Raw genomic sequence first — 20,392 nt, 5'->3', positions numbered from 1 at the left:
GAGTTCCTATTTAATCTTAAGTGTAAGTGACTGCGCACCAAACAATATGTGTACCTTCATAAAGTTTAATACTTTTTTGCTATTGATACAGCAGCTGGTGAGGTAGTACTCATCACACTATGTCACTTTCCTTTCTGGAGATATCAATAGACTAGCTTTGCTTCATTTAGGCCTCACAGATATGCAGTTGTTATTACCTGTTCATTTGGCATATACTATATATCAGACACTATGCTGATTATTTCAGAGTGAAGAGTTTAGTTTTAACCATACAATGCAGTCTTTAAAATAATCCAATCTTAAATGGACAAGGAAAATCCATTAAATTTGTGTATCCACTTATGGAAAAGACAAAAAATGATGCTATTGTATTTCTTTTTTTTTTTAAGATTTTATTTATTTATTATATGTAAGTACACTGTAGCTGTCTTCAGACACTCCAGAAGAGGGAGTCAGATCTCGGATGGTTGTGAACCACCATGTGGTTGCTGGGATTTGAACTCCAGACCTTCGGAAGAGCAGTCAGGTGCTCTTACCCATTGAGCCATCTCACCAGCCCAGTATTGTATTTCTTAAGCTGGCTAGGAAAGTGTATAATGTATTCTGTTCACACGTCATTCGCCAAGACACAGAAAATGAAGATATCCAGCTTCAAGGGAGGATGAAAAATGTACTTTCACTTGATAAAACCATGAAACCAATTAAATTTTTATTGCTATAATGTAGAAGAGAATGTGTATTAGAAAGGTAGCTAACATAGGACACTTGGCTATAAAAACATCAACTTTTCTGTGCTTTCCAAAATACAATTATAAAAATAACACAGGTTTGTAGATTAGTCTAAAATGAAGGTGTGGGACATTTTGTTGAGCTCTAATGAAGACTTTCTAGAGAAGGTAATACTTAATTAGATATTCAAGAACTGTACGTTTATGCATTAAAAAGGGGTGAATACACTCTAAGAAAAACATGAGAGAAATTTCACAAGTGATAGATATTGCAGAGCATTTGGTAAAAGCAAGTTATTTTAGCAAGGCTGTCCTGCAGACTTGCCTCCATACAAATGAAATACAGATGAATAAAGGTATTGGAGCTAGGTTTTGAGTATGTTGCTTTAGAGTTGATCTGGGACACCATGGCATTGATGAAGTGTCTTCAGCAAAGGATTGGTGTGGCAGACTTGTTACCAAAAATAATTCAATATCTATAAGTCAGCTTTTCTGAAATTTCAGATTTTTTTTTAAATTTATTTTTTATTTATTTTATATGTAAGTACACTGTAGCTGTCTTCAGACACACCGGGAGAGGGAGTCATGTTCTTAAGGATGGTTGTAAGCCACCATGTGGTTGCTGGGATTTGAACTCAGAACCTTCAGAAGATCAGTCAGTGCTCCTAACCACTGAGCCATCTCTCCAGCCCAAATTTCAGATTTTTAAAGATATTCTTTCCAAACTTTGCTATATTCACTGAAAACACCAGGTTCAGGCCAAAACACAATGAATGACTTTCAAGTTGCACCAGAGGCAATTATGGTAGTTTATCAGGGCAGGTCTGTTCCTCTCTCTTCCCTATTTCTTCTTCATTCAATTCTCATGCTGGATCTTATTCAGAGCCCAAGCCTGGAGATTTCTGAAAGGCAATACTGTTCGAGAATCATACTCTCTTCTGTTTGGGGCACCTTGTATGTAAGATGATTCGTCTCCTGTTTGCTGCACATGGTTCCATGAGAAAAGATGGGGAATTTTGATTCTTGTTTATTTAATCTGTCACAATATCTACAAGAAGAGCAGATGATAACTTTAGGTTTAGCTCAATTAAATTAAATTAAATTAAATTAAATTAAATTAGGTGTCTTAATTATGGTTTCTGTTACGGTGATAAAGACCATGACCAGCAGCAACTTGTTGAGGAATAAATTTATTTTAGTTTACAACTTTTAGGTCATATTCTATCACTTCAGGAGGTCAGAGCAAAAACTAACTACAGGAAAATTTGTAACCTATTGAACACCTTGACACTTAGTATCTTAACCACATTCATTACCTTTCATTTGCATTGACTGCTTTAATTAAATTTAAAAAAATTTAAATGTAGCTAAGAAGAAAATTGTAGGTAACCGGATTAGTAATAAAGATAAAGTGTTGCATGTTTTTTTTTTTTTTTTCATTTGAAGAATCTAGGTTGAAACACACATATCCTGAAAGCAGAAGGGAGACTATTTATGGGACAGCAGGAGAATGGTTAAAATGTTTAGGTGTGAGGAATAATGTTTAAGTATTTACAGCTTGACTGTAAAATCAAGTAATTTTATTTTCTGTAGATTAGTCCTTGCATATGCTATCTGTGTTCTCTGTCATTGAGCTATATCCCTAGCCATGTCTTGGCTTTTTACTTTGACACAGGGTCTTAAGTTAACCAAGTTTCCCTTCAACCTGTGACATTGCTACCATGTGAATAGCTAGATTACAGACCTACAACACGAGGCCTGGTCAGTATTAAATATTATTCATTTTATAGTGTACATACTTTCTATCTGTCTATCTGTCCATCCATCTATTTCTATGTATATACGTATGTATGTATATATATCTGTCTGTCTGTCTGTATCTATCTATGTATCTATGTATCTATCTATGTATCTATCTATGTATCTATGTATCTATGTATCTATCTATCATCTATCTATCTATCTATCTATCTATCTATCTATCTATCTATCTATCTATTGTCTATCTACCTACATCTATGTATCTATATATGTATCAATCTAACTATGTATCTATCTATACATCTATGTATGTATGTATGTACCTAATCTATCTAGTTTATCTGTCTGCCATCTATCTATCTATCTATCTATCTATCTATCTATCTATCTATCTATCTATCTATCTATCATCTACCTAATGTCTTGGTGAAGCAGGCTTTCACTTTATCCCTTCTGTCTCAAATTATCAAGTGCTGGGATTACAGACATTAGCCACTCTGCAAAGCTTACATTCACAAAAGGAACCATACTTAGAAAATAACTCATTGACTTATGAAAACACTCACGAATTTGTTTGTACATTCACATGATAATAATTTTACAACAAAACCATAAAAACCTCACAGAACACAAAAGCAAGAGAACAAATAACCCAGTTAAAAATGGCAAAGAGCTTGGATACATTTTTTATCATAAGAAAGTATACAAATGTCCAAAAAATTTATGAAAACATTATCAGGCGTCAGGAGATGGATCAGCAGATAGAGGAGCTTCCTGCCAATTCTGACAACCTGATTGAGCACTGCAACCCACATGGTAGAAGGAAAGAACTGACATGCAAGGTGTCAGTTGACCTCCACCTGAACACCATGGCATGGGTACACACACACATACACACACACACACACACACACACACACACACACACACACACTCATATGCACATACACAAAATAAAATAATAAATAAAACATAATAAAGAGTAAAATATATGTCTATTTTATCATGCTGGGTGGCATAAATACATATAATTTGTATTCACAAATCAATAACTAATATGGGCTGAGGATATAGCTTAGTTAATAGAGTGCTTTTTTTTGGAATGTGTGTACAATTATCAGCACCCCAAGAAACCTGATATCGTGGCACACACCTGCAAGATCAGCACTTAGGAGAAAGAGACAAGAAGATTTATCTGCTTAGCTGCAGAGTAGGTTTGAAGGTAGTCTAGGAAACAAGAGCCCCTGTTTGAAAGAAAGAAAAACACAATATCAAACAACAGGAACTTATAATATTTGGATATGAAAAAAATATACATCTATCTAAGTGAAAAAAAATTGAAAGGCTATATACTGTAGCATTCTAACAATGTGCCATTCCAGAAAATAATCCAAAACTGGGGGTAAGGCTTTAAAGTCTATAAAACATCTCAGTGATTGCTATGTATTATTCTAGGAGGAGAAGATATAATGAATAAGAAGAGTCCTGGTCATTCTTAGGACAAATGAACTATTCTGTATAATATATTGAATGTTCTCTGTGTTTATCAAGACCTACAATACTATATTTTAGTTACTTCTAATCTACCCATTGTAACAAATACTACACTCTATTACAAAATCAGAGTAAGAGGAGAAACTTGGTTTAGGGGATATGGGAGAAGGTGCACATATCAACTTTATCATTGATAGTAGTGTTTTTCGTTTTGTTTTCTACTTTTTTAAAAAGCTTAAATTTAACACAGAACATGAAATATCTTTGAGAATGCTTGTTTTTGCTATCAATCTCAGGATAGGGCTAGGATGGTAGATTTTATAATTTCAATGTGCAGCTCTGTTTCTAGTAGTTTTAAATACAATGGAAGTGTGACATAAACCATAGTCACAAAGTTCTTGGTCCTTACACATGGCAGTGGGCAATTTTGAAAGGCAGAGAGGAGCACATGGTTCTCTCTCATTAAGTGGCATAAGGAAATAATATAGGAGTTTTCTGTCACGTAGGGAGAATGTGTGTAATAACATTTTAATGGCAGGGATTCTCTAGAATTATGAGAAAACACACATGGAGAGGCAGGAAACCAATTTTATTTGCTACTTAGTATAAGTATTGTCTTTTAATCATCCTCAGGACATCTTTTATGATGTTCCTTCACATGCATTATCCATTATCTTATAGTTATGTATTGATGCTGCACATGGCTATCCAGCTGGAGCCCTCATTTCCAGCCTCACTGGCAACTAGCTGTGGCCACATGATTTTTTTGCAAGTGAATGTGAGTGGAATTGATGTGGGAAATTCTATGTCTTCATTTAAAGACATTTGTGTACTCTCAGATAACTTCCTTTCCCATTCATATAAGTGATAAGTAACCAGTTTTGACAAAGAAGAGGATAAGAACAATCATAGCATATTCAATATGCAAGGTTAATGACATCACATTGCTCTTTTATACCCTGCTGAACTACACATATTTACCAGGATCTGTGGTCAAGGTGAGGACATCAAAGAAATTGTGACAACATTGTCATCCATTGGTGAGTCAAGGGGACAATTGCCAAGGAATCCAAATGGTTATATCTATAGGTAATTCTTCTAAGACATTAAAGCACAAAAATGTGGAAAATGTTTTCTTTTCTCACAGGAAGCTGATGATAAAATTTGGACATTAATATCTTATATCCTATTCCTATTAAGGTAGATAGAGTATATGTAGAAGATGGGAGTGATAGAGAAATTGTATGTGTAAGTAGTGCATGTTATTTCTAATTTGAGAAATATATTTGAATCTGTTAATTTTATATAAAATCTAAACTTACTACTGAAGAGGATGAGAAGTTAGGGTTGCTAGTTAATTTTCACAATGAAAGAAATTTGCTTCATATTTAATTTTTATGTGACCAACTATCAATATTATACCAGAGTAATTGTGACTAGGAGGTAATTTGTTATAGTTGTGTTAAGATGATCACATCTTACATCTTGTAGATGCCGCAGGACATCTTGCAAGCCCCCAATTTTCCATTATTCACAATGATGTGCTTAGTCAAAATTCCAAGCAGCCCAGGCTGATTTGGACTGATTACTAAGAGAGTGGATCTGATAAAATATTTTGAGTGGCTTATTGAATAGTCACAAGATGAGACACTTAGATGACTAATCTGCTAAAAAGGCCAAGAAAAAAAAAAAAACAGAAAGAAAAGCATAAGTGTCAGGCACAGAATCACTTTTCAGAAAAGTTCTGCTGACTACAAGCTACTTTCTGCTCAGTCAGTCCTGGCTGCTACCCAGAGCCTGCAGGCTCAGGTCCTCCAACATGTCTGCTTTCTCCATAGTCTGCTTTCTCCATAAGTTATTCTTTCTACTATGACCTACAAAAAGTAAGGAATTCCTTTTTGTTTTTACAAGTGATTCTTTTCACTTTTAATTATGTGTCAATGTGTTGGTATATAGATGTGCATGTGTATGGGGAAGCCAGATGAGGGTATCAGATGCCTTGTAGTTGTAATTATGAGATATATCGCATCTGACCTAGGTGTTAGGAATCAAACTAGGGGTTTTAAAAGAGCAGTATGCACTTCCAATTGCTAAGCTACCCCTTAAAGTGAGGGATTCCCCCAAGACACTACTCTGATTAAAACTCAGAGTCTCATACACTAATCTCTCCATGTACATTAATATCTCAGGTATATTTCTACCCATAAAGGTTGGTCCTAAAAGACCAGGTCTTATGTGTAGGAGTCAGTGACAGCTACTGAATCCCCACAGTTTGAAATGTAATATTGATTTGTCAGTGATCAGATAACTTATTCAGAAAGTCAAAAAGGTAATGCAAATGCAATAATTTAATGTTTACATGAAGAAAAGGGAAAAATAGGAACCAGACTTAGAGCCCAAGGGCCATACTTAGTTTAAAAAACATTCAAATCTTATTTCAGATCTCCAAATAATGGATTCAACCAACAATTATAAGCACTGGGTTTTAGATCATATATTTCATACTGTTGAAAGACACATTTTCAAGTCAATTTCATCTCTCAGGAGGGCCCAATTATCAGCATGAAAACAAAATTTCATTTATTTTCAACTAGAAATTATTAAGGTATAGTTCTTATATTATCCCACAAATTTTAGAAGTCCATGACTTTGATTCAAGTCTTTATTTTTGGTTTGTGTTAAGGGGAAGCAAAGATTCTGTGCTTTTCCCATAATGTGAAAAGTTTTCCCCCCTTTTATTGAAAGTCAGTTCTTTTTTCATAATATATAATTTTTACAGTTTATCCTCCCTCTTCTCCTCTCAGTTCTTTCATCCTTTCCTCCAATCCAGATTCACTCCCTTTCTGTCTCTCACTAGAAAAGAACAGACTTCTAAGAGATAACAACAAAACACAATAAAATAAATGTCATCAGATAATACAAAAGGCATCACATCAAAGTTGGGGCAGACAAACCAACAGGAGGAAAACAGCCCAAGAGAAGGCTCAAGAATCAAAGACCCATTCATTCACACACTCAGCAGTCCCATAAAAACATTAAACTGAAATCCATAATAAATACATAGAAGACCTGGTGCAGACCCATGCAGGCCCCACACTTGCTGCTTCAGTCTCTGTGAGTCATATGAACTCTACTTAGTTTATTTGGAGAGTTTTGTTCTCCTGGTGTCCTCCATCCTCTCTAGCTTTTACAACTACTGTGAAACTTTAATTATATTCTCCAGCTCTTTGAATCACAGACTGTGATTGGATAATCAGAGAAGTTTTTTTTTTTTTTTTTTTTTTTTTTTTTTTTTTTTTTTTTTTTTTTTTTTTTGGTTTTTTGAGACAGGGTTTCTCTGTGTAGCTCTGGCTGTCCTGGAAATCACTTTGTAGACCAGGCTGGCCTCGAACTCAGAAATCCGCCTGCCTCTGCTTCCCGAGTTCTGGGATTAAAGACGTGTGCCACCACGCCCGGCAGAAGTTTTGTTTTTATTAGCCTAGAGAAGGCTTAAAATTTAAAATTCCGTTTAAAGCAACATTGTAATACATGAAGAACAGCACAGATATGGACACTGCATGACAGCTATTTTTTCATGTTTATTTTTCATATGGACTAACAAGAAGCTCTGCCTTTGAGTTATGATTCACAGTGTGTTTCAAATGTATGCTATTCAAGGTGAGAATCATTCTCAGAATCTGGTTTTAAATTATTTCTGAGAAATTCCCGTGAAAGGAAAGTAAATTAGTAGAGGATGTGATGAGAAAAATTCATTTGCTCCCCATATACTGGGAAAGAACCTGTTGAGTAACATTTAAAAGAGGATTAGACCTGATTTCTTACAAGCCTTAGGATTATCAGATTTGTAAACTGAAGCAGAATTAAAAATTGCAATTCATTTACAAAGTAGCCAATATCATTGGTCTTGGGCCTCACAGTGCATTTGATTCTGGACACATGAGCCCTGCATATTTTTATATGCATCAAGGCCTTGCTTTCCTTCCTGACATATTTCAATAAGAAGGAACTAAGAATATGCTGCTGTTCAGTTTGTTGATATACGAACTCAAGAATTGTATGTTGCAGCAAAACAAAAATCAGACACAAGCATGCTCCTAGAGGCCTCATTACATTTATTGAACAGCACAGACATTTGCTTTAATGAATGTTAGTACAATTTTAGAATGTAAACAGTGTCGAATGAGGGTGTTCCTTGAATGAGTAATAACAGGACTGTTAAGGAAAAAAAATGCATAATGCTGTGTGCCTGCAATTCCATCACCCAGGAGATGGAAGCAGGATTACCAGAAGTTCAAGGTCATCTTCAGCTACACAAAGAGTTACAGTTAGCTTGAGTTATATAGGCACCCTAATCCCCCCAATCAGTGAATATTAATTATACCATTTAAAAGGTTACATTGTGACACTTTCACAAATGCATATTAAATAATTTGGTCACTTTTACTCCTGTTCTTTCATCACATCCACTCTTCGGTCTTTTCTCTCCTTTCTAGTCTCCCCTCCACTTTTTGCATCTTTTCTAAGAATTAGATCCTGAATCTGAAGGAAACCATTCACTATGAATCTGGCTTATCTCACTTAACGTAATGATTTGCAGCTCTATACACTTCCCTACAAATTGCATGAAGATGATTCAAACACTCTTGCCCTGACATCACAACGTGCACTTGGACACCATGTCATTATTTCTTTGTGATCTCTGAGTAGTGGACTGTGTTGGATCTCCTTACACATCACCTGGCATTGGTATCTGATTTTACCCCTGTATTTGCCAAAGATGACTGTTTATTGGAAAGTTAAAAAGGTGGTGTTTTGAGACAGAAACTTGATTTATAGCTCAGATTGACTTCAAACTCATTGATCTTCTGGCCTCAGTTTCTAAACTACTACAATTGAGGACTAATTTGTATTTCAAGATTTCTTTCTATCTTCTTTGCACTTGGAATCATCTCCATATGCCCTCTGTCTTTGAAAATTCTACTTGACTATTTCCAATTGCTAACCACTTGCAAAGGAAAGATTATTTTTGGCCAACGGAGTCTCAGTGGGTATACGAATCACACTTAAGAGAAGGCCCCATGCTCAGAACAGGCCAACACAAAACAAACTTTTTTTTTTCTTTTTATTTTCTCTCTTTTTTTTTTTGTAGTATTTTGCTTAGTATTATGGTTTCTGGTTTTGTTTTTATGTGTTTTCTCTCTGTGTGAATGAATATGTGTGTCTCTGGGTCTGTATGTATTTCTTGAGTTTTTCCTTTGCTATTTTTTTCTATCTGTTTTTTCCTATTTATTTTTTTATTTTTGACTTTATTTTATGTTTTTTAGATACTTATTTGTTTCCTAATGGGACAGAAAAAGAAAGGGCATTGATAGGAGGTTGCAAAGGATCTGGGAGGAGTTGGAGAGGGGAAACTGTGATTAGAATATATTGTAAAAAGTCTATTTTCAATTAAAAAATCTCATTTGGAATGCAAGTTATGATTATAATTCAATACATATTCACAAACTTCCTATGTACTGAAGCGTGCACTTTGTTGCTCCATTCTTAGTGTGACTCTACATTTAAGAGTTTGCACACATACAAGCTCTCTCTCTCTCTCTCTGTCTCTCTGTCTCTCTGTCTCTGTCTCTCTCTGTCTCTCTCTGTCTCTCTCTCTCTCTGATTTTAGATGGAGTCTTTATGTTTCCCAGGGTTGACTGAAACTCCTTGAGTCAAGGGAACCACAGTGTATTTTTGTGAGTGCAAGGACTATAGGCACATGCTACAATACTTGTGACTATTAACCTTAAATTCTTACAGTCTTTCTTTTTTTCACCTACCTGTAGGTACACATCTATTTATAGACACTTTTGGACAATACTCTGAAGCAAAGGATGGTGGGTGTTCGGTGGATAAAGAAAAAATAGCCTTCTAGATAAGAGATTTGGCAGCATCTTTGGAGGAATGTAAAGAAATGGCCTCCAGGACAGCCAGGACTATACAGAGAAACCCTGTCTCAAAAAAAAAAAACCAAAACCAAAAAAAAAAAAAAAAAGGCCAGAGAATAACAAATCATTAAAACAAACAAATATCAGATTATTTCTGTTTTCCCCAAATTCCAACCAGTGATCCCCATTTTGAGAAAATTGAAGAGCTCATTAGAAATAGAAGAGACTGGGCCCTCTGAATTAGGGACTAATTTTAGAGATTTAAAAAACTCTTTTTGCTTTCTTAAATCTGTGCAGACAATGAAGTCTTTTGTCCTTTAGACACTTCCCTCCTGGCTAAGAAAGCATTAAAAGGTGGTCTGATAGCTTTCCTCAACACAGATAATGATGATAATCTTTTTTTTTTAAACATTGTATGAGATGCTACTAACCCCTGTCTCCATCCGTAACTTTAAAAAATTAAAATGAATGCTTATTTAGGTTATTATTGTTATGTTCAAGACTTCATATTTTATTTTATTTTTAATTAATTAATTAATTTTGAACCCAGACCACTTTTTTCTGTCTTTTCTCTTCTCTAATTCCTCTCTCATCTCTGATCTTCCACCCTTATATACAAGAAGACCAAGTTACATACACAACTGTACCATATGTGCATAGTGCCTAGGTCAGTCCCATGCAAGCTCCCTGGTTGTGGGCTAGTCTCTGTGAGGCCCTATGAGGTTAGTTAATTCTGTGGGTTTTCTTGTTGGATCCTTGACCCTTATGGCTTTCACGAATCCTTACCCCCTCTTCACAAGACTCCCCAAACTTTGCCTAGTGTTTCCCTGTGCATCTGCTTCCATCAGCAGGTGAGTGAATCCTCACTCATGACAACTGGGCTAGAGACCAGTCTATGAGGAAAGCAGGAGAAATCATTTCATTGACTTTTTTTCCTTTTTTTCTTTTGTTTGTCAGTCATGTCTGGTTGTGATCTAGGTCTCTGGACCATCAGGTCTCTGGGTCCTAACCCTCATGTTAAAAACTACAACACCATGAAATTTTCTAGAAAATGAAAGGAACTAGAAAAGATCGTGCTGAGTCACTCTTCATCTTTTAAATATTAGGCATCGTAATATAATACATAATTATAGGATTCATGAAAGCACTAATTAGCAATTCTTCCTTAAGAATGGATAATTTAATCTAAAAAGTTGTTTTTATTTACTTAGTAACTTGAATTCTTTTGAGAGAAGAGGGCATATAATCAGGAAGACATTTATAAATCACTTAGAAAAATACAATAGCTGTGATGACATAAGTTGTTTGGATGGTATTTATCCCTGTTGTAATTCTACTCAATGTTTTCTAAACCCCAGTGTTCTTCTTCTCTGTCATATCCATGCATGCTTATGCTGGCATAAGAGGATGAGATGCCTTGAAAGTAGATGGGTTGACTTCCCTGAAAGCATAACCAGTTCATCTGAATACAAGGAGAACCATGTATCATATCCTGATAGAAAAGAGTGTAGAAGATGGTATAGAAAACATGAAGGAGGAATTGATGGGAGAATTAACAATTGATGACAAAATCTGAAATACGCATCTAGGCTTGAGCACTGAGTAGGAAAAAAAATAGCACAGGGAGACAGAATATGATTATCTGCAGTACCAAGGATTTTCTACAGGTTAATATTATAGGCAATACAAACAAAATGGAGATGAGAACATAGTGTCAGGTAAACAAACATAAGAATAAGCTGGGTATACTTTAAGCCTCTGATGACTTTTTTTTTAATTTTTAATATTTTCTTTACATATTTTCCTCAATTACATTTCCAATGCTATCCCAAAAGTCCCCCATAGCGCCCCCCATTTCCCTACTCACCCATTCCCATTCTTTTGGCCCTGGCATTCCCCTATATTGGGGCATATAAAGTTTGCAAGTCCAATGGGCCTCTTTCCATTGATGGCCGACTAGGCCATCTTTCCATACATATGCAGCTAGAGACAAGAGCTCCGGGGTTCTGGTTAGTACATCATGTTGTTCCAACAATAGGGTTGCAGATCCCTTTAGCTCCTTGGGTACTTTCTCTAGCTTCTCCATTGGGAGCCCTGTGATACATCCAATAGCTGACTGTGAACATCCACTCCTGTGTTTGCTAGGCCCTGGCATCGTCTCACAAGAGACAGCTATATTTGGGTCCTTTCAGCAAAATCTTGCTAGTGTATGCAATGGTGTCAGCGTTTAGAAGCTGATTATGGGATGGATCCCTGGATATGGCAGTCTCTAGATGGTCCATCCTTTCATCACAGCTACGAACTTTGTCTCTGTAACTCCTTCCATGGGTGTTTTGTTCCCAATTCTAAGAAGGGGCATAGTGTCCACACTTTGGTCTTCATTCTTCTTGAGTTTCATGCGTTTAGCAAATTGTATCTTATATCTTGGGTATCCTAAGTTTTGGGCTAATATCCACTTATCAGTGAATACATATTGTGTGAGTTTTTTTGTGATTGTGTTACTTCACTCAAGATGATGCCCTCCAGGTCCATCCATTTGGCTAGGAATTTCATAAATTCATTCTTTTTAATAGCTGAGTAGTACTCCATTGTGTAAATGTACCATAATTTCTGTATCCATTCCTCTGTTGAGGGACATCTGGGTTCTTTCCAGCTTCTGGCTATTATAAATAGGGCTGCTATGAACATAGTGGAGCATGTGTCCTTTTTACCGGTTGGGACATCTTCTGGATATATGCCCAGGAGAGGTATTGCTGGATCCTCCGGTAGTACTATGTCCAATTTTCTGAGGAACCGCCAGACTGATTTCCAGAGTGGTTGTACAAGCTTGCAATCCCACCAACAATGGAGGAGTGTTCCTCTTTCTCCACATCCTCGCCAGCATCTGCTGTCAACTGAATTTTTGATCTTAGCCATTCTGACTGGTGTGAGGTGGAATCTCAGGGTTGTTTTGATTTGCATTTCCCTGATGATTAAGGATGTTGAACATTTTTTCAGGTGTTTCTCTGCCATTCGGTATTCCTCAGGTGAGAATTCTTTGTTCAGTTCTGAGCCCCATTTTTTTTTGATTTTTAATATTTTTATTACATATTTTCCTCAATTACATTTCCAATGCTATCCCAAAAGTCCCCCATTGCGCCCCCCACTTCCCTACCCACCCATTCCCATTCTTTTGGCCCTGGCATTCCCCTATATTGGGGCATATAAGGTTTGCAAGTCCAATGGGCCTCTCTTTCCATTGATGGCCGACTAGGCCATCTTTCGATACATATGCAGCTAGAGACAAGAGCTCGGGGGTTCTGGTTAGTACATCATGTTGTTCCAACAATAGGGTTGCAGATCCCTTTAGCTCCTTGGGTACTTTCTCTAGCTTCTCCATTGGGAGCCCTGTGATACATCCAATAGCTGACTGTGAACATCCACTCCTGTGTTTGCTAGGTCCCGGCATCGTCTCACAAGAGACAGCCAAATTTGGGTCCTTTCAGCAAAATCTTGCTAGTGTATGCAATGGTGTCAGCGTTTAGAAGCTGCTTATGGGATGGATCCCTGGATACGGCAGTCTCTAAATGGTCCATCCTTTCATCACAGCTACGAACTTTGTCTCTGTAACTTCTTCCCTGGGTGTTTTGTTCCCAATTCTAAGAAGGTGCACAGTGTCCACACTTTGGTCTTCATTCTTCTTGAGTTTCATGCATTTAGCAAATTGTATCTTATATCTTGGGTATCCTAAGTTTTGGGCTAATATCCACTTATCAGTGAATACATATTGTGTGAGTTCTTTTGTGATTGTGTTATTTCACTCAAGATGATGCCCTCCAGGTCCATCCATTTGGCTAGGAATTTCATAAATTCATTCTTTTTAATAGCTGAGTAGTACTCCATTGTGTAAATTTACCATAATTTCTGTATCCATTCCTCTGTTGAGGGACATCTGGGTTCTTTCCAGCTTCTGGCTATTATAAATAGGGCTGCTATGAACATAGTGGAGCATGTGTCCTTTTTACCAGTTGGGACATCTTCTGGATATATGCCCAGGAGAGGTATTGCTGGATCCTCCGGTAGTACTATGTCCAATTTTCTGAGGAACCGCCAGACTGATTTCCAGAGTGGTTGTACAAGCTTGCAATCCCACCAACAATGGAGGAGTGTTCCTCTTTCTCCACATCCTAGCCAGCATCTGCTGTCACCTGAATTTTTGATCTTAGCCATTCTGACTGGTGTGAGGTGGAATCTCAGGGTTGTTTTGATTTTCATTTCCCTGATGATTAAGGATGTTGAACATTTTTTCAGGTGCTTCTCTGCCATTCGGTATTCCTCAGGTGAGAATTCTTTGTTCAGTTCTGAGCCCCATTTTTTAATGGGGTTATTTGACTTTCTGGAGTCCACCTTCTTGAGTTCTTTATATATATTGGATATTAGTCCCTTATCTGATTTAGGATAGGTGAAGATCCTTTCCCAATCTGTTGGTGGTTTTTTTGTCTTATTGATGGTGTCTTTAGCCTTGCAGAAGCTTTGTAGTTTCATGAGGTCCCACTTGTCAATTCTCGATCTTACAGCACAAGCCATTACTGTTCTATTCAGGAATTTTTCCCCTGTGCCCATATCTTCAAGGCTTTTCCCCACTTTCTCCTTTATAAGTTTCAGTGTCTCTAGTTTTATGTGAAGTTCCTTGATCCACTTAGACTTGACCTTAGTACAAGGAGATAGGAATGGATCGATTTGCATTCTTCTACATGTTAACAACCAGTTGTGCCAGCACCATTTGTTGAAAATGCTGTCTTTCTTCCACTGGATGTTTTTAGCTCCCTTGTCGAAGATAAAGTGACCGTAGTTGTGTGGGTTCATTTCTGGGTCTTCAATTCTATTCCATTGGTCTATTTGTCTGTCACTATACCAGTACCATGCAGTTTTTATCACAATTGCTCTGTAGTAGAGCTTTAGGTCCGGCATGGTGATTCCACCAGAGGTTCTTTTATCCTTGAGAAGAGTTTTTGCTATCCTAGGTTTTTTGTTATTCCAGATGAATTTGCAGATTGCACTGTCTTTTTTTTTTTTTAGACTCAAACAGGCTTTTATTATTCACATACTCGGTAGAAAACGGGGTTTAGTAAACAGGGTGGAACTGTATGGGAAGACTCTGGGTTGGTCTGATACTATTTACACGTGGTGGCAGCGCTGTTCGTCACATCAGGCACAGCACGTGCACTTGTCCGTGGCGCCTTTGCAGACACAGCCCTGGGCACATTTGGAGCAGCCCACGGGACAGCAGGAGCAGCAGCTCTTCTTGCAGGAGGTGTACTTGCAGTTCTTGCAGGCGCAGGAGCTGGAGCAAGTGCAGGAGCAGCCAGTGGAGCAGGAGCAGTTGGGGTCCATTCCGAGATCTGGTGAAGCTGGAGCTACGGAGTAAGTGATGAGAAAGTAGTCAGGCCTTTGAAGTCGTGGTGACACTTAGAGGACGGGCTGCCCTCTTTGTAGTCATTGGACGAGTCCCGGCGCTAAGGGTTTGCCCAGATTGCACTTTCTAATTCGTTGAAGAATTGATTTGGAATTTTGATGGGGATTGCATTGAATCTGTAGATTGCTTTTGGCAAGATAGCCATTTTTACAATGTTGATCCTGCCAATCCATGAGCATGGGAGATCTTTCCATCTTCTGAGATCTTCTATAATTTCTTTCTTCAGAGACTTGAAGTTTTTATTATACAGATCTTTCACTTCCTTAGTTAGAGTCACGCCAAGATATTTTATATTATTTGTGACTATTGAGAAGGGTGTTGTTTCCCTAATTTCTTTCTCAGCCTGCTTATTCTTTGTGTAGAGAAAGGCCATTGATTTGTTTGAGTTAATTTTATATCCAGCTACTTCACCAAAGCTGTTTATCAGGCTTAGGAGTTCTCTGGTGGAATTTTTAGGGTCACTTATATATACTATCATATCATCTGCAAAAAGTGAAATTTTGACTTCATCTTTTCCAATTTGTATCCCTTTGATCTCCTTTTGTTGTCGAATTGCTCTGGCTAGGACTTCAAGTACAATGTTGAATAGGTATGGAGAAAGTGGCCAGCCTTGTCTAGTCCCTGATTTTAGAGGGATTGCTTCAAGCTTCTCACCATTTACTTTGATGTTGGCTACTGGTTTGCTGTAGATTGCTTTTATCATGTTTATGTATGGGCCTTGAATTCCTGATCTTTCCAAGACTTTTATCATGAATGGGTGTTGGATCTTGTCAAATGCTTTTTCCACATCTAACGAGATGACCATGTGGTTTTTGTCTTTGAGTTTGTTTATATACTAGATTACGTTGATGGATTTCCGTATATTGAACCATCCCTGCATCCCTGGGATGAAACCTACTTGGTCAGGATGGATGATTGTTTTGATGTGTTCTTGGATTCGGTTAGCAAGAACTTTATTGAGGATTTTTGCATCAATATTCATAAGGGATATTGGTCTGAAGTTTTCTATCTTTGTTGGGTCTTTTTGTGGTTTAGGTATCAGAGTAATTGTGGCTTCATAGAATGAGTTGGGTAGAGTACCTTCTGTTTGTATTTTGTGGAATAGTTTGTGAAGAACTGGGATTAGATCTTCTTTGAAGGTCTGATAGAACTCTGCACTAAACCCATCTGGTCCTGGGCTTTCTTTAGTTGGGAGACTATTAATGACTGCTTCTATTTCTTTGGGGGATATAGGGCTGTTTAGATCATTAACCTGATCTTGATTCAACTTTGGTACCTGGTATCTGTCTAGGAACTTGTCCATTTCATCCAGGTTCTCCAGTTTTGTTGAGTATAGCCTTTGGTAGAAGGATCTGATGGTGTTTTGGATGTCTTCAGGATCTGTTGTTATGTCTCCTTTTTCATTTCTGATTTTGTTAATTAGGATGCTTTCCCTGTGCCCTCTAGTGAGTCTCGCTAAGGGTTTATCTATCTTGTTGATTTTCTCAAAGAACCAGCTCCTTGATTGGTTGATTCTTTGAATAGTTCTTCTTGTTTCTACTTGGTTGATTTCGCCCCTGAGTTTGATTATTTCCTGCTGTCTACTCCTCTTGGGTGAATTTGCTTCCTTTTGTTCTAGTGCTTTTAGGTGTGTTGTCAAGCAGCTAATGTGTGCTCTCTCTAGTTTCCTTTTGGAGGCACTCAGAGCTATGAGTTTTCCTCTTAGAAATGCTTTCATTGCGTCCCATAAGTTTGGGTATGTTGTGGCTTCATTTTCATTGAATTCTAAAAAGTCCTTAATTTCTTTCTTTATTCCTTCCTTGACCAAGGTATCATTGAGAAGAGTGTTGTTCAGTTTCCACGTGAATGTTGGCTTTCTATTATTTATTTTGTTATTGAAGATCAGCCTTAGTCCATGGTGATCTGATAGGATGCATGGGACAATTTCAATATTTTTGTATCTGTTGAGGCCTGTTTTGTGACCAATTATGTGGTCAATTTTGGAGAAGGTACCAATAGGTGCTGAGAAGAAGGTATATCCTTTTGTTTTAGGATAGAATGTTCTGTAGATATCTGCCAGATCCATTTGATTCATAATTTCTGTTAGTTTCTCTGTGTCCCTGTTTAGTTTCTGTTTCCATGATCTGTCCATTGGTGAAAGTGGTGTGTTGAAATCTCCCAGTATTATTGTATGAGGTGCAATGTGTGCTTTGAGATTTACTAAAGTTTCTTTAATGAATGTGGCTGCCTTTGTATTTGGAGCATAGATATTCAGGATTGATAGTTCCTCTTGGAGGATTTTACCTTTGATGAGTATGAAGTGTCCCTCCCTGTCTTTTTTAATGACTTTGGGTTGGAAGTCAATCTTATCAGATATTAGAATGGCTACTCCAGCTTGTTTCTTCATACCATTTGCTTGGAAAATTGTTTTCCAGCCTTTCATTCTGAGATAGTGTCTATCTTTTTCTCTGAGATGAGTTTCCTGTAAGCAGCAAAATGTTGGGTCTTGTTTGTGTAGCCAGTTTGTTAGTCTATGTCTTTTTATCGGGGAGTTGAGTCCATTGATATTAAGAGATATTAAGGAAAAGTAATTGTTGTTTCCTGTTATTTTTGTTGTTAAAGTTGGCATTCTGTTCTTGTGGCTGTCTTCTTTTAGGTTTGTTGAGGGATTACCTTCTTGTTGTTTCTAGGGTGTGGTTCCTGTCCTTGTATTGGTTTTTTTCTGTTATTATCCTTTGAAGGGCTGGATTCGTGGAGAGATAATGTGTGAATTTGGTTTTTTCGTGGAATACTTAGGTTTTTCCATCTCTGTTAATTGAGAGTTTGGCTGGGTATAGTAGCCTGGGCTGGAATTTGTGTTCTTTTAGTGTCTGTATAACATCTGTCCAGGATCTTCTGGCTTTCATAGTCTCTGGTGAAAAATCTGGTGTAATTCTGATAGGCTTGCCTTTATATGTTACTTGGCCTTTTTCTCTTACTTCTTTTAGTATTCTATCTTTATTTAGAGCATTTGTTGTTCTGATTATTATGTGTCGGGAGGAATTTCTTTTCTGGTCCAGTCTATTTGGAGTTCTGTAGGCTTCTTGTATGTTCATGGGCATCTCTTTCTTTAGATTTGGGAAGTTTTCTTCTATAATTTTGTTGAAGATGTTTGCTGGTCCTTTGAGTTGAAAATCTTCATTCTCATCCACTCCTATTATCCGTAGGTTTGGTCTTCTCATTGTGTCCTGTATTTCTTGGATGTTTTGAGTTAGTATCTTTTTGCATTTTACATTTTCCTTGATTGTTGTGCCGATGTTCTCTATGGAATCTTCTGCACCTGAGATTCTCTCTTCCATCTCTTGTATTCTGTTGCTGATGCTCGTAACTATGGTTCCAGATTTCTTTCCTAGGGTTTCTATCTCCAGTGTTGCCTCATTTTGGGTTTTCTTTATTGTGTCTACTTCCCTTTTTAGGTCTAGTATGGTTTTGTTCATTTCCATCATCTGTTTGGATGTGTTTTCCTGTTTTTCATTAAGGACTTCTACCTGTTTGGTTATGTTATCCTGCCGGGGCCTAGCAAACACAGGAGTGGATGTTCACAGACAACTATTGGATGTATCACAGGGCTCCCAATGGAGAAGCTAGAGAAAGTACCCAAGGAGCTAAAGGGATCTGCAACCCTATTGTCAGAACAACATGATGTACTAACCAGAACCCCGGAGCTCTTGTCTCTAGCTGCATATGTATCGAAAGATGGCCTAGTCGGCCATCAATGGAAAGAGAGGCCCATTGGACTTGCAAACTTTATATGACCCAATATAGGGGAATGTCAGGGCCAAAAGAATGGGAATGGGTGGGTAGAGAAGTGGGTTGCGCTATGGGGGACTTTTGGGATAGTATTGGAAATGTAATTGAGGAAAATATGTAATAAAAATATTAAAAATTAAAAAAAAAATAAAATGACTATGGGCACAGAAAAAAAAAAGATGTAATCGAAAGGTATGATTCAACTACCCCAATTAGACAATAAATGAGCGAATCAGCCTATGAGAGCCTGTTACACATTTCAGACATTGGATTGGAATCTAAAATATATAAAACCCCACATCGGTGGTGGTTGGTAATGAGTTTAAGTTGATGAAGAACAGTTTGCAAGCTTTCCTGTGCCTTGGGGGCTGGGGAAGTGGCTTAACAGGTGCACTTGCATGCATTCGTGATACCTGACTTTGATCCTTGGAATCCACGTGAAGTTGAAAGTAGACAAATGAGTCCACAAAGTTGTTCTCTGACCTCTTGTGACCTCCACCTGTACGCCATGACATACACATCCTCTCCCTCAGGAAAGGTTTTAAAATATGTCTCTTTCTTGTAGGGAGAGGGTCTCATGCGGCCCCACCCACCTGAGAATGTATAGATACTTAATGGTGGCTTGGAGGAGACTAATGAGACATTTTCTTTGGTGATGTAGAAATTTTTCTGTGATCTCATAAATAACTTCATACTCATGCTCTTATAAATGTCTAACTAAACTCATTGGATTACAACCAAGCCCCATAAAAATAAAAGGAGACATGTATCTAGAAGTAAGATTAGTTGGGAAAAGGAAAAGAAACAGGTTGAGTGGGAATAAGACAAGAGAGGATATGAGGGGGTCGCTAATTGATGAAAATCATATATAGGTATGAAAATGCTACAATAAACCCATTATCATGCATAATTAATATGTAATAGTAAGAATACATGAGCAATTCTAAACAGAAAAAGGAAGTCTTTTCTGTTTGTATTTTCAAAGAGAAGTCTTTGATTTCTTTTTTTCAGTCATATAGTAGTCATATAGTACTTGTTAATGAAATGAGCATCAGTTATAAATATGGATGTGTGTTCGTGCACACACACACACACACACACACACACACACACACCCATGGTTGTAAAGCAATGCAATCAATGACATGGTTTAGTGTTTGGGGTTGGAGGGCAACTAGGTTTCCGAGAATACATGACCAGAATTGGCTGCAGGAAATCACCTTCTTAATGACTGTAAACAAATAACCACACAAGGTTAC

General features: G+C 37.4%; 1 pseudogene; it reads right to left on the bottom strand.

Moving 5' to 3' along the window:
- Positions 1–14,953: 14,953 nt before the first annotated feature.
- Positions 14,954–15,356, bottom strand: LOC147006010 (metallothionein-1 pseudogene; annotated as a pseudogene).
- Between the last annotated feature and the right edge of the window lie 5,036 nt (positions 15,357–20,392).

Source organism: Mus caroli, unplaced genomic scaffold (assembly GCF_978045245.1).
Source record: "Mus caroli unplaced genomic scaffold, Mus_caroli_1 scaffold_1, whole genome shotgun sequence".
In the NCBI taxonomy this organism is placed as follows: domain Eukaryota; kingdom Metazoa; phylum Chordata; class Mammalia; order Rodentia; family Muridae; genus Mus; species Mus caroli.
The sequence above is the reverse complement of the archived record's forward strand: the minus strand, read 5'-3'. Positions and strand labels throughout refer to the sequence as shown.